The 14,214-nt window shown below is 55.6% G+C and overlaps 1 long non-coding RNA gene across 1 annotated transcript; it reads right to left on the reverse strand.

Annotated features, from left to right (window-relative positions):
* Positions 1 to 3,834: 3,834 nt before the first annotated feature.
* Positions 3,835 to 14,174, reverse strand: LOC133258627 (uncharacterized). The gene is made up of 3 exons (XR_009740116.1): positions 14,092 to 14,174; positions 5,289 to 5,700; positions 3,835 to 4,469 (listed from the first exon to the last, which is right to left on the reverse strand). It is a non-coding gene; the product is annotated as an uncharacterized LOC133258627 (long non-coding RNA).
* Between the last annotated feature and the right edge of the window lie 40 nt (positions 14,175 to 14,214).

Here is a 14,214-nt window from a genome sequence, read left to right on the forward strand (position 1 = left end):
AACGTTAGATCTGAGCAGAGGAAGCCTAGGCGTGTGGGAGGGAGTGGAGTCAGGTTTCCTTCGCACTGAGGTCCCGTTTTCAATCCAGTTCAGCCCAAAACAGACGACAGCCGTGGAGAGGGAGCCAGCTGACCGAGCCTCCAAGTCACACCCAGAGAGCCTGCACACACGTGTATAAATCACAACGGCGAGCTGCACCTCCAGAATTCTAAGACGGGGCCAGGGTGGCGGGATGAAGTTAAGGAAACTGGCCAAAGGCAGCAACGCCTGGTCTTTAGCTGCACTGTGCGGGGTCTGGTCTCACCATCAGTCCTGGGCGTCCGTCCCCTGGGCCCACAGCTCGGGGCCGCCTGGCCGGGCCGGGCGAGAAGCGCCTGACGCCATCTGGGCGAGCCCAGCACCCACGTCCCCAGGGACACACCAGACTCAGCGCCTCCCGCCCTCGAGCCTCTGTCTGTCCGCCCCGGGTGGGCGCCTCTCCCAGCCTGTCGTAGGGGGAGGCCGGGGGAGGAGCCCGGGCCCCGGGAGCCCGCACAGGCCCGAGGTGGGAAGAAGCAGCCTCCAGCCGGCGCCCGCAGACGGCCCGGCCTGAGAGCCGCCCCCCGGCCCGTGTGGCCGCCCCGTGTGCGCAGCGGGCCTGGCGCTGCGGCTGCCATTGTAGAAAGTCGCTCTGACCACGCGGACCCAGGAGGGCTCCATAAGGAGTGCACACCAGGCCGGCCTTACAGCAGCGGGATCTGGGTCGCTGCCCACTACCACTGTCTGCCCAGGCCCAGTCTGCCCAACGATCCTGAGTCCAGAACAACCCGGACGGGACTCTCCTGGGGCCCACGTCAGGACAAACCACAGGAAGGTCTGGATGCTTCGAATCGCCTGAACCTCCACACTCCCTGCTCGTGCTGATTCCCCTCCTGGGGGCTCAGACACCCGACACCTCACCCCAAACCGGCCATCAGCCCGCCCCCCCACAACCCCCACCCCGGGCCCACCTGGCTGCCGTGGAGAAGGCCCACCGCCCCGCTGGTCTCCAGCACCCAGCAGTGCCCCCACCTGACTCACGACTGCTCAGCTCCGTGGGCTCCTGAAGGTGGGGCCGGCCTCCCGGCTGGCAGCCCACCTGCCCCACTCACAGACCCCCCTCCTCGAGCGGCTCCCGCCCACGGGACCTGCCCACCCCCCAGGAGCAGGGCACGCCTGCGGGGCCATCCCACGATGCTCCCAGGCCAGAGGAAGGCCACAGGCTGCTGGGGTCAGAACAACATCCTCTTCACACCTGCGGGTGCAGAGCTCCAAAGCCCCTGCAGCTCTAAACCCCACCGCCAGCCACAGCCATGCTCAGACTGTCTCCCAACCCCTCACCACAGGCGGCAGCGCCAGCACACTGGGCTCGCTAGCCGCGCCTTTGCAGCTCCGTGTTCAGGCGTGTGTGTGTTTGTGGATGACTGTGGTGAATGGGCATGGTTGTGGATGGTTGTCCAACATTGTGGACGGTGGCCATTTGTTGTGGGTGGCTGTATATGGTCGTGGATGTTGTGTACAGTTGTCCATGGTTGTATATGGTTGTCCATCACTGTGGATGGTTGTCCTTGGTTGTGGATGGCTGTAGATGGACGTGGATGGTTGTACATGGTTATGGATAGTTCTGAGTGACTGCAATGGTTGTGGATGGTTGTCATTGGTTGTGGATGGTTGTCCTTGGTTGGGTGTGGCTGTGGATGGCTGTGGGTGGTTCTATATGGTTGTGGAGGATGGTTCTGAGTGACTCCAATGGTTGTGGATGGTTGTCCCTGGTTGTGGACGGTGGTGGATGAGCATAGCGGCTGTCTGTGGCTGTTCTAATGGTTTTGGAGTGCTCAGTTCATCTCACCAACTTCAGGTGGGTGAGTCTCCACAAACACTGCAACCCTTTGGCAGCCTCCGGGGCCACAGGCTTTGGCCCAGGACCATCTGAAAGTCGCTCCACCCCTTAAACTCCAACAGGCTCCCACGGAGGAGGTGCCAGTGTTTGTCCATTTAATCTTGCTCTATTACATTTTCTTTAATGCATTACATTTTGAAATATATGCTATTACTAACTAATTCCCTTTTACTACAGTTGATTTTGATTAATTTCCCGTTAAGCATAACACGGGTTTTCAGGAGCACAAGTTATTCATATTAGCAATGACTCTTATTCCAGAAAATGCAGGTTACAACCTTTTTTCTTACAAAAGGGATGGTGCTGGCTTGACTGGGTCGGGGACCGCATGGCCCCACTTGGGCGCCCCTTCGAGTCACCAGCTGATAGACTGGGCTCAGGGAGGCGGCCCTGTGGCCACTCAGTGGAAAACACACAAGCTTCCCGTGGTAAATAGGTCACCCTTCTGATAAAGCAAGCAGGCCATCTGCAGTCTGCCTCCGCCCACACCCAGAGGCTGCGCGTGTAACAGAACTACCGGAGTTCTGCACGCTGACCCGGGTGCACAGAGCCGGCCGAGAGCCGGAGCTCCGACTTCAGCATCAGCGCTTTCAGAACAAGGAGCACTCGGAGACTCGAGGCTGAGCTGGCCCAGCGCCTCTCGTCCTTGGAACCGCGCGTCTGCCAGGCATCGTGGGGACAGTTACTAAGGACGAGCCGTCTTCTTCTTAACCCCCAAACACTCATTGTTTTCAACCAAACGGCAACCAAAGTTTTTTTCAGATATTCTTATTAGCCTCCCCTCTTGAGGACGCTTCATCTGGAGACTTCCCTTGACTCACCCTCTCTGAGCCGCCCCCGAGGAGCCGGGACCTTGCAGGGCCGCCCACGCTCAAGGGCGCGTGGGCGGACTCCGGGTCATGTTTTCAGAAGGAAGACTCTTGGAGCTTCCAGAAGTGAGGGCAGCGGGAGGGGACGAAGTGAGAGGCCCCAGGAGGGTGAGGAGCGTGAGAGACGCGATGGGCTCAGCTCCAGGCCCAGGGGGCGGACAGGTCACCATCCAAAAGCCACGAGCTGCTCAGCAGAGGGGACGATTTCTGCGGCCATGGGGACATGCCATCTCGCTAGCCCTTCCAGGCTCTGCACTTTCCACAAGGGCCAGGGGGAGGTCTGACCACATGAAGGAGCCCGTCTGGCCAGGCCCAGCATCCAGGGAGGGACCAGCCCCTGCAAGGGAGCCTGGAGCCTGGCCAGGGAGCAGCCGGGGGCGGGAGGGTCAGGGAGCCACAGGGAGAGGCAGAGGGCACAGCAAGTCCAGACTCTGACCCCCAGCCCCAGGGGCGGCGCCAGGCCCACCTCGGAGGGGCCTTGGAGAAGGAGCTACTGCCCTTAGAGCCGCCAGACAGGAGGCCTGAGGAAGTGACCACGACCTCTGACTCCTCCTCCACTCCCCCAGCAGGAGGACCCCGGCAACAACACCCACGCTACCCTACCCGGTATTTGATCCGCATGCCTCCCAGGGGCTGCAGGTCAGCAGGAGGGTCTCGGACGCCCAGTCAGGTGAGCTCTGTCTGGACGGTGCAGCCCCCCGGGGGCTCCCGCCCACCCCGCTGCCCCTCCACCTCTGCCCTGCTGCCCCTCCACCCCCCTGCTCTGCGTGCCTAGGCCCTGGCCCTTCCGGCCTTCCCACCCTTCTCCCCCTCCTGCTGCACCCAGAGAGGGGGTGCCCATCCAGGACCAGGCAGTGCACGGGCGGGAAGGAGCCCAGCCTCAGGTCCCCGGGGCCCGAGCTCCCCACAGCCAGCGGGCTCAGCCCGGGGGGCCCCGGGGGCGCGGGCACAGGAAGCATAACTGCAGACAAACGCATCTGAGCCTAGAGCAAGCCCTGCATTTCCTTCCCTTCAAGGGAAATTTGAAACTTCCAAGTTCAAAACAACTCCGTTGTTCAGGTTTTTATTAACTCAGACGTTGCCTCAGGATGCTAAGTCAAGGTTTTCCGCCCCGGGCCACGGGCTGTCCAAGGAGTCCGTGACCAACTGCAGAAAACGCCTGTGAGGACGCGAAGTCGAGTCCCCACCACGTAGAGCCAGGACGGCGGGAAGCGTCACTGGGCCGGGCCAGGGATCTGTCCACCTGGCTTCCCAGGCTAAGGACACGGCATCTTGCTTTTCAAGATCAAAGTTAGTTTTTAAAATTTTACTCGCTTGTTTCAAATAAAAACGTGAAGACACGTCCAAACAACACCATTGCTTTTGAACCTGCAGTCGATCGGGACAGGTTTTGGCAGGGATCATCCAAGCCTGGCTCCGTGGCCCACAGAGTTACGTTCCCCGGTTCTGTGCGCTCCAAGAATACAGATCCAGATGCTGCATTTTCCCACCCTAGCCACCAGCCGCTGGACTTTCTGTGCTTCAGCAGTGGCGCTGGCCCATGACCTGCTAAGCGCTTGGCACGAATCTGATCTCACAATAACATTAGCCCTGGATCCCTCGTCCCCGTGGAAATGATATGGCCTCTCCTCTCCACTTCCTTAATGGCTCCTCCACAACAAAGCCGCAATTGAATGACCAACCTGGCCATCAATGAGATTTGGAATTAGATGTACCGAGTGTAAATCAATAGAAAAGAAATCAAAACTAAAAGGCCAGGATTATTTTGCCGCTCACTTTGTGCAAAACAACTTTGCATTGAACCCCGAGGCCACCTGGAGACTCCAGGACAAGTCTGCATGCTGGCTCGGCCACTAATGTACTGAAGAAGATTTTATGAGCAGACTCAATGACAGGTCTATTACAATGGGATCATAAATCTGGCCGGTTCACCTCCAAGAGCAACTAGATAACAAAATTAGACAATTCAAGATTCCAAGTGTTCGATTCTAAATTGAAAGGGACGATGCCCTTGGAAGGATCTCAGCTGTGTCTCCTGGGTTCCTGACTTGGATTTCCATGGAATTTCATGTTCCTGGGAATTTTAAATGCATCGCTTTCTCGATTCTATGGGGGTAGGGGTAGGGGTGGGAGGGGGTGGCATGCGAGGAAGCCCTCCAAGCATATGCATCGTGAGGACCTTTGGCAGCTTCCTCCCTCCGGGACAGGCGGCCCAGAGCGCCGGCCCTCCCCCAGCAGACCACACCAGGTAGGGTCCTTCCGTCGTCTCTGGTGCCCACCCCGGGCCTGCATCTTCAGACTTGCCTTTATCGCGTTGGGAAAGCCATTTTCCAACCCACTCAGCTCTTGGATATCAACAGCCGATAAATGATTAACAGGCTACCCCTTCCAGAAGCGTTTCATGTGACGTGGTACCCCCATAGCATACTACTTTAAGCAGAGGAAGAACTCTCTAACGGTGAAAATTCAACCACCTGAGCCAATAAGAAAACGGTTTGTACCTTTGCGGTTGGAAGGAGCTGCGTACTGTGTCGCCATCTACAGTTGGGTCTGGGAACTGCGGGTCCCTGTGGCGTTTCCACGGCGGTCAGCGGGGCGGGGCCGAGCACAGCTATTGCCCTGTCCTGAACTCGCGTCCGTCAAGAGAGCCGTCTCTCCCGCACCCTTCCTTCTAGTCCCAGCGCACGGGGGCTTTCATCTATCCTGCATCTTGTGAAGAACATGGGTGCTCACAGCGGAGCGTGAACGCTGGAGGGCGGGTGCTGGGGGCGGAGGATTTCGGGTGAGAGGAGCAGCAGACGCAGCGGGGTCTGCGCTGTGCTGGGTCAGCAAACGAGAAAGCGGTTTCCACCCATTCGTCCCTGCAGCGTCTCACGGCAGGCAGAGTGAGCTTTTCTGCTCAGGTGATCTTACCTGGAAAGCACCAGAGTGACAGAAAGAGATCTTAGCACTTTAAAGAAGAAAAATAACAAATTCGACCTCTTTTCTGGAATCTCTGAGGTCTGGGACGCACTGACCTACGTGAAGAATAGAAGAGAGAATTTCTCTGGGAAAACATGGGAGAATTGAAACAAAACATAAAATGGTGTTAAAAAAGAAAAAAGTGTGTGTGTGTGTATTTAACAAATAAACACATGACCAATCTGCGTGTTTTGAAATAGAGCTCCCTATTTCTATTTTGCAAGTGAGATTCTCTCTGTGCCCAGACAGCAGTAACTGATAACCTGTGATATTTCTCCAAGAATGATTTCAGGTTAAAAAAAAAAATGTTCCATGTTAAGCTGACATTCTCACCAAATGTACAATTTTACTGCCAGTTCACACGTTCAGCCAAAATTCCCTGGAGTTAATTATACATTATCTGCACACGTGTGTACACATTCAGTCTCTTCATATCTGTACACATTTTCTAGCACTTCTGCTCTGATTCGTAAAGAACCTTGACTGATTCACTTTAGCCCAGAGCTAATCCTACACCGTAGGGCTAAGTATAAAGCAAGTGACATTCTCAAACGGGTGACAAACATGAGAAGGCTGGGACCGTTAAGTGCTCGTTAGCTGCGTGTTGTCACATTAACTACGGGGTGTAGCACCAATTTTCTCTTCTTTGTCATGAGCCAACACTCTCCCCTTTCACGGAGCAAGTCTCCTTGCGATGCCATGCCCCGCGCACGCCCGGCTTCAGCTGCGTGCGTGTGGGGTCCTCTGGGCCTTATTTCCTTCACCACAATGTTAGCGGACCACCGGCAGAAAGCTGCCCACCCCACGTGTGCTGGTCACAGATGAGTGACTGAAATGGTCAAGTATCAGAAAGGAAATCTAGCCACGCTACCACTCAGTCCACACAGCGCCCACAGCCACAGCCGTGGACACTGGTTTTATTTCAAGTTGCGACTTTAGGATCTTTTTGGGCGGGGCATGCCATGTGAAATGTGGGATCTCAGATCCCCACCAGGGACTGGACCCGTGCTCCCTGCATTGGAAGCATGGAGTCTTAACCTCTGGACCTTGAGGGAAATCCCAAGGGTTTTCGAATCCTAAAGACAGTTATGAGACCCAGACATGTAGGATCTCCAGTTTCAATTCTTAGTCGCTTAGTCCCAGTAACTAGGACTGACAACTGGATTTGTGAACGCTCCTCGAAGAAGGCTGGGGTATTCGCCACGTCTGCTTCCACAGTGATGGGGAAAGCAGCAGTCAGGCTGGAGCACACGCATGACTGGGAGTGCTGCTGGTTTAGAAGCATCTTTCAGGTTTCTTTACCCTGTTTCCCTGTTTGTCTCTCTCTAGTTAATGATGTCCTTTGGGGGAAAAAACCTGCAATTAAGCTCAGCTAACAGAGGTCCTACTCCATAGCGGTGTATTTCACAAGGAGTGGGTCTGGATAAATATATCTAGCACAATATTACATCTAAGCCCTGATTGCTTGATACTAGTCTATATAAGCAATTTTTTCTCTTTTTTGTAAAGTGATCTGTACTCAAACCACTGTGTGTTTTGTAGAATATATTGATTTTTGCCAAACTTATTCCTTAAAGCAATACTAGGTTCTTTATCTGAATTCAAAAGACTTATACAAAACAGAGCCTGCAAATGGAGGTGGTCTTCTAGGCCAGTCTTTGCCTGGAGATGCTCATAGCCAAGCATCTATGCCAGACAGCCGAGAGACAGGGTCTCATTGCAAGTGTGTGTGTGTGTGTGTGTGTGTTTTAGTTATTCAGTTGTGTCAGACTCTCTGTGACCCCATGGACTATAGCCCACCAGGCTCCTCTGTCCATGGGATTCTCCATGAATACTGGAGAATACACTCCAGAATACTGGAGTGGGTATCCAGTCCCTTCTCCAGGGGATCTTCCCTACCCAGAGATCGAACCCAGGTCTTCTGCATTGCAGGTGGATTCTTTACCAGCTGAGCCACCAGGAAAGCCCTTATTGTATGTAGAAACATGTAAATAATTGGATTTCCTGTAAGAGCAACATTAAAACATCTTCCTCTCAGAAGACGTAGACCATGTAGAGACAAGGAAAATGAATGGACGGATGGGTGGACGGATGGGTGGATGGGTGGATGGGTGGATGGGTGGATTGATGGGTGGATGGGTGGATGGATGGGTGGACAGATGGGTGAATGGGTGGATGGGTGGATGGGTGGATGGATGGGTGGATGGATGGGTGAATGGATGGGTGGACGGATGGGTGGATGGGTGGATGGATGGGTGGATGGGTGGATGGGTGGATGGATGGGTAAATGGATGGGTGAATGGATGGGTGGATGGATGGGTGGATGAATGGGTGAATGGATGGGTGAATGGATGGGTGGATGGATGGGTGGATGGATGGGTGGATGGATGGGTGGATGGATGGGTGGATGGGTGGATGGGTGGATGGGTGGACGGATGGGTGGATGGGTGGATGGATGGGTGGATGGGTGGACGGATGGGTGGATGGGTAGATGGGTGGATGGGTGGATGGGTGGATGGATGGGTGGATGGGTGGACGGATGGGTGGATGGGTGGATGGATGGGTGAATGGATGGGTGAATGGATGGGTGGATGGATGGGTGGGTGAATGGGTGAATGGATGGGTGAATGGATGGGTGGATGGATGGGTGGATGGGTGGATGGGTGGATTGATGGGTGGATGGGTGGATGGGTGGATTGATGGGTGGATAGGTGGATGGATGGGTGGACGGGTGGATGGATGGGTGAATGGATGGGTGGATGGATGGGTGGATGGGTGGATGGGTGGATTGATGGGTGGATGGGTGGATGGGTGGATTGATGGGTGGATAGGTGGATGGATGGGTGGACGGGTGGATGGATGGGTGAATGGATGGGTGGATGGATGGGTGGATGGGTGGATGGGTGGATTGATGGGTGGATGGGTGGATGGATGGGTGGACAGATGGGTGAATGGGTGAATGGGTGGATGGGTGGACAGGTGGATGGATGGGTGGATGGATGGGTGGATGGGTGGATGGATGGGTGGATTGGTGGATGGGTGAATGAATGGGTGAATGGATGGGTGAATGGATGGGTGAATGGATGGGTGGATGGATGGGTGGATGGATGGGTGGATGGGTGGATGGGTGGACGGATGGGTGGACGGGTGGATGGATGGGTGGATGGATGGGTGAATGGATGGGTGGATGGATGGGTGGATGGGTGGACGGATGGGTGGATGGGTGGATGGATGGGTGAATGGATGGGTGGATGGATGGGAGGATGGGTGGACGGGTGGACGGATGGGTGGATGGGTGCATGGATGGGTGGATGGATGGGTGAATGGGTGGATGGGTTGACGGGTGGATGGATGGGTGGATGGATGGGTGGATGGGTGGACGGGGGGGTGGATGGGTGGATGGGTGGGTTGGTGGGTGGATGGCTGATTGGTGGGTGGATGGGTGGATGATTGGATGGTTGGATGGATGGACGGATGGATGAGTGAATGGATGGGTGGATGGGTGGACGGACAGATGGGTGGATGCATGGGTGGATGGGTGGATGGGTGGACAGACGGATGTAGAGGTGTTCTCAGGGGTCTCGTTACTCAGACAAAGCCCCCCTGCCGCTTTCTCAGCATCTCACTTTTGTCACCCACCTTAGAATTCCTGGAGGGGAGCCCTGTGAATTCAGAGCTATTACAGCCCACTGGGGTCAGACTGGGGTCAGACTGGGGTCAGACTGGGGTCCCTAAGCACAGTGCCCAGCACTGCTGCTGGGCGGCACAGGGCTGTTCTGCTTGGACTCGCTTCCCATGGACCCTTCCCAGGGGAAAGCGTCCCCAGAAGGAAGGCCCACTGGCCCGCATGACTTCCACGTGAGACCAGGTCCCTCCCGACCTTTACAGCATCGGCGTAACCAGTCTCTACAGTTAATCTGTGAAGCATCCGAACAGTGACTGGCACAGTTCATCTTTCCCAACAAGTCTATTTAAAGCTTTCTGAAGACAAAAGTAAGAAGACAATGGCACAGATTGCGGAGCCCAGAGAGAGAGAGAGAGAGCGGGAGAAGGCACGATGGAGCGCAGGCAGCTGGGCAGCGTTGCGGCCCTTGGGCTGGCGGCACGGCGCCTGAGCGCACCCACGTGGCTGAGTCAGCGCCACACGCCGGCAGAAGGCTGTGTCTGCAGGGAGCGGAGGTGCCCACGGCGCTCCTGCAGCCACAGTGCTCTCGTTCTCTCGCTTGGAAGAGTTTACAGTGTAAGAGCCAGCCTCACCCCCACTTTAAAACAACCGATTATATGGCCTTTGCCAAACTTCGGGTCCACTGGCTATTTCACAAGTGAAAACAACTGCGAACGTGCTTTGAAAATGATCTCAGGACTTGCTGTGACCAGGGTCGCCCCCCGCCCAGACCCCAGGAGGGTGGCATGAGCCAGAGATAAATGACCCAGCCCCTTGGGAATGGCCGTCCCTGTGGGACCAGCCTGTACGTGGCTAAGCTGGGGAGGAAGTCAGCCCTGTGACTGGAGCTGACCTCTTGACCATGGCTGCTCTGAAGCATAACCCCGCGGGACACAGGCCCCACATTTCACAGAGAGCCTGCATGGCCTCCTATGGCGTGGACGTTGGAGCAGATGTCCTTTTCCCTGTTCTTCCCGCTAGGTACCACGAAAAGGCTGGACATCACAGACGAGGCAACCGCAGGAAGCCTCTGGAACGAGCAGACAACTCAGACACTCGAGGACCTGAGGACCAGCCTGGCCAGGAGCCCCTAGATCTGCGGTTTGGCCCAGGGCTCCCACCAGGCACCAGAGAAAGCGGCCAGCCTGGAAACACCCAAAGATCCGAACGCAAAGGCCTGCTGTCCAGCCTAAGGACCGAGAGATGGGTCGGCTCCCCAAGGTCAGCAGTGTCTCCACAGTAAGGCTCCTCTCTAGCCAAACAGCACAGAAGACATGTGGACCTGCCCCGAGCCCACCAGCAGAAGGTGGCCTACACCACCATGGAGCTGAAGACAAGGCGGCCGGTGCACCTCTGGGGTCAGGGTGGAGCAGGCTGAGAGCGGAACCCAGGCTTCCACCCCGGCTGACGGTAATAAACACCCCAGCCTGGGGGCAGCGGCCTGCCTGCTACGGACAGGTTTCAGAGATCCACGTCTTATAAGGTGATCCGCACGCCATCCACATTTCCGTAGACGACCGACCATCTGCCACACCAAGAAGCAGGAAAGCGACAAGTGGAACAAGAGCAGGAGCCCAGCAGATGCCAGCCCTGAAATGCCAAGCGTGAGGAGTCTCTGAAGAGGATGTGGAACCAGCGATGGCAAAAATGCTTCAACAAGCATTTACAAACGCAGTGGAAACAAATGGAAAATAGAAAGTCTCAACAAAGACAGAGAAGGTTTCGGCAAACAAAGAGAAAATACAAGGCCGAAGCATTCAGACATTTCAGAATTAACAAACACTGCATCTGAGAGAATTTAAAACTCAAGATGGGCTCAACAGCAGAATGGAGAAAAGAGAAAACAATCAGTGACAAAAAGAGAAAACTATGGAAATTTCTCAGTATGACTGGCCATCTTAGCAAGCTAATGAAGGGGCACTCAGTCATATCAATCCAGGCAGAAAAACACATTTAACAAGTCTCCTCAAATCGGTGTACAGGTGTCACACAAATTCCACCAAAATATCTTGCAGATATAGAGCAGACCATCCTAAGATACACTCGTGTGTGTGCACTCAGGCACTGCAGTCATGTCCAGCTCTTTGGGACTCCGTGGACTGCAGCACTCCGGGCCTCCCTGTCCTTCACCATCTCCAGGAGCTTGTTCAAGCCCGTGTTCATCACCGTGAGTGGGTGATGCCATCCAACCATCTCATCCCCTTCTCCTCCTGCCTTCAATCTTTCCCAGCATCAGGGTCTTTTCTGAGTCAGTTCTTCACATCAGGTGGCCACAGTATTAGAGCTTCAGCTTCAGCATCAGTCCTTCTAGTGAATATTCAGGTTTGAGTTCTGGGATGGACTGTTAGAAGTTAATCTAACCTGTCTTCTCCGGGAAGCCCATAGGTATTTATATAGAGATTTATTTTAAGGAACTGACTCACAACTGTGATGGCAGGGCAGGCGAGCAAGCTGGAAACCCAGGGATGAGCTGGTGCTGCCTTCCGTCTGCAGAGTCCCTCCTGCCTGGGGAACTTCAGTCTTTTTTTTTTTTTTTTTTCTATCCAGGCCTTCAACTGATTGGACAAGGAGCACCCACAATCACCCAGTTTATTTTTTAGTTTCCTCTCATGCCTAGCATTTACTGAGCACCTAACACATGCCACAGACTCTTCCATGCACTTTCTCTCTGTATAGCTTTCCCTCCCAATTTGGAAAACAACGTGACATAAAACTTCACACTAGAAGCATGCTCAGGTGTGAGGTTCAGAGATATACAGTACAGTCACGGGCCTGTCCAGTCATCACCCCCATCTATCCCCATAGCTCCTTTTTAGAAAAAAAGACATTTCTTTGAAGAGCAGAATATACTTAGAATTATTAGCTTCTAAAAAGCCCGTTACCGCCAACCTTTAACTCTGTAATTTCATATTTTATACAAATAAGTTAAACCGTTTAATGGGAACAGCCCCATAATTCTCTTTATCTTATGAAACAGAAAGTCTGTCCCCTTTAAACAGTCCCCATTCCACCCCTCCTCCACCCTTCTGCTTTCTATCTCTATGACCCTGACCACTTCAAGTATTTCATATAAGTGGAATTATACAGTATATGTCTTACTGTAACTGCAAAGCCCCCCACTTTAAACATAAATCTCACTCTGAATAGCCTCACAGAAACATCCAGAATATTGTCCCATCCGTGCAGGCGGTGTGGCCCACTCAGCCTGGCACACGCAGGCGCCAACCAGGGCTCTACAAGTCATGCAGGACAGGCAGGACGGGCTTCGAGGAGGGAAGGCAAGGACTACAGCCCAGGAAAGCGCGCCTCCCAGGAGCAGGAGGAGGAAACAGCTCCCCGGGGCCCCCGGGAGGCACGTGTTGCTGCGCTCACCTTCACCGTCGTCCCGGGACCCTGGCGGGGGCTTCCACCCCCAGAACCCGCAAGATGACAGCTCTGGGTATTTGGAGCGAGTCTTCAGGACACCCCTGCCCCAGGCGGGGCTACCCACACCCTCACAGGGAGACGTCCAGAGCTTCCTGTGTGTGAGCCGGCTGGCTCTGCTTGGTCTGAGCTGCAAGTGGAGGCTAAACCTCGGGAAGGGAAACTGTCGGTTTCTGATCCGGTCCAGGCGGGGGCTGACCTGGATGGTGACTGACAGCTTCACCTCCGGGGCTGGTTACTGCAGCCAAGCTTCCACCTCCTCGGTTTGCTGTGGGCGGTTCTTTCCCTCCAGACGGTCACCGCAGATGCTGGCTCCCCTGCTGCCTCTGGCTGCCACAGACAGCGGCTCAGACTGTGGGTCCTTCCATGGTGCTGTTTTCCCCTCGAGGATGCTGGTCCAAGATCCTCAGACCACTGACTGGCCCGTGTAGGACACGAACCCACCATGCCACCTGCAAACGCGAGCTCTGTTCACGTTTAATAAGGCTACAGACGCTGCAACGTTCGCAGCATCCTCCAGGGCCACTCCTCAAGGTGGACTGCTGCCCGCACGTCCACACTAGCTCCCGGTATCCTCGAGAAAAACAGCCAGAGTCCTCCAGCAGGTGCGCCGTCTTTAGGCTCCGTCCCAGGCTTAGGGGGCACGGCTGTTGCGTGTCCAGGACCACCACCCTGTGGCTGGAGGACTGTCCACCTGGGCCCACCCCGCCCTGGGGGAACCAGCCACCCCACTCTGACCCCAGACACGGGAGGTGGTCCAGGATTGCGATGTGGGATGGCTTAAGGCCCACGGGCTTCCCTGGAGGCTCAGTGACAGAGTCCACCGGCCAATGCAGAAGATGTGGGTTTAATCCCTGGGTCGGGAAGATCCCCTGGAGGAGGAAATGGCAGCCCACTCCAGTATTCTCACCTGGAGAATCCCATGGACAGAAGAGCCTGGGGGGCTACAGTCCATGGGGTTGCAAAGCCGGACATGACTGTGCACACACAGGGCCCAGCTGAGCCCGAGTGAGGGCCTGCCATGGGGTCGTCTCACCAGTGCGAGTGGAGCGAGATTCCCGCAGGGGTGGAGAAGGGGGCTGGTGCTGCAGGGCTCTGGGGACGTGGGGAGGCCTGGGCACCACCCCTGCTGCCCTGCCGGCTCCAGCTCGCGGCTCGGTGAGCCCCAGCCTCCTTCCAGCCACCTCTTTTGCCCGAAGCTGAATTGCTAGGTTTTGCCAGGTCCCAGGGCCGACAGGCCTGAAGAAGGAGCTCACCAGGGGTGAGGAGAAGGGTCCCTGCTCCCCTCGGCCCCAGGGGACCCCCTCTTCCCCGTCACGACCCCCCACACGGGCAGGACCCGGCTCCTCTCCTGCCGTGATGTCACACACCCTGGGCAT

Source organism: Bos javanicus, chromosome 12, assembly GCF_032452875.1.
Source record: "Bos javanicus breed banteng chromosome 12, ARS-OSU_banteng_1.0, whole genome shotgun sequence".
In the NCBI taxonomy this organism is placed as follows: domain Eukaryota; kingdom Metazoa; phylum Chordata; class Mammalia; order Artiodactyla; family Bovidae; genus Bos; species Bos javanicus.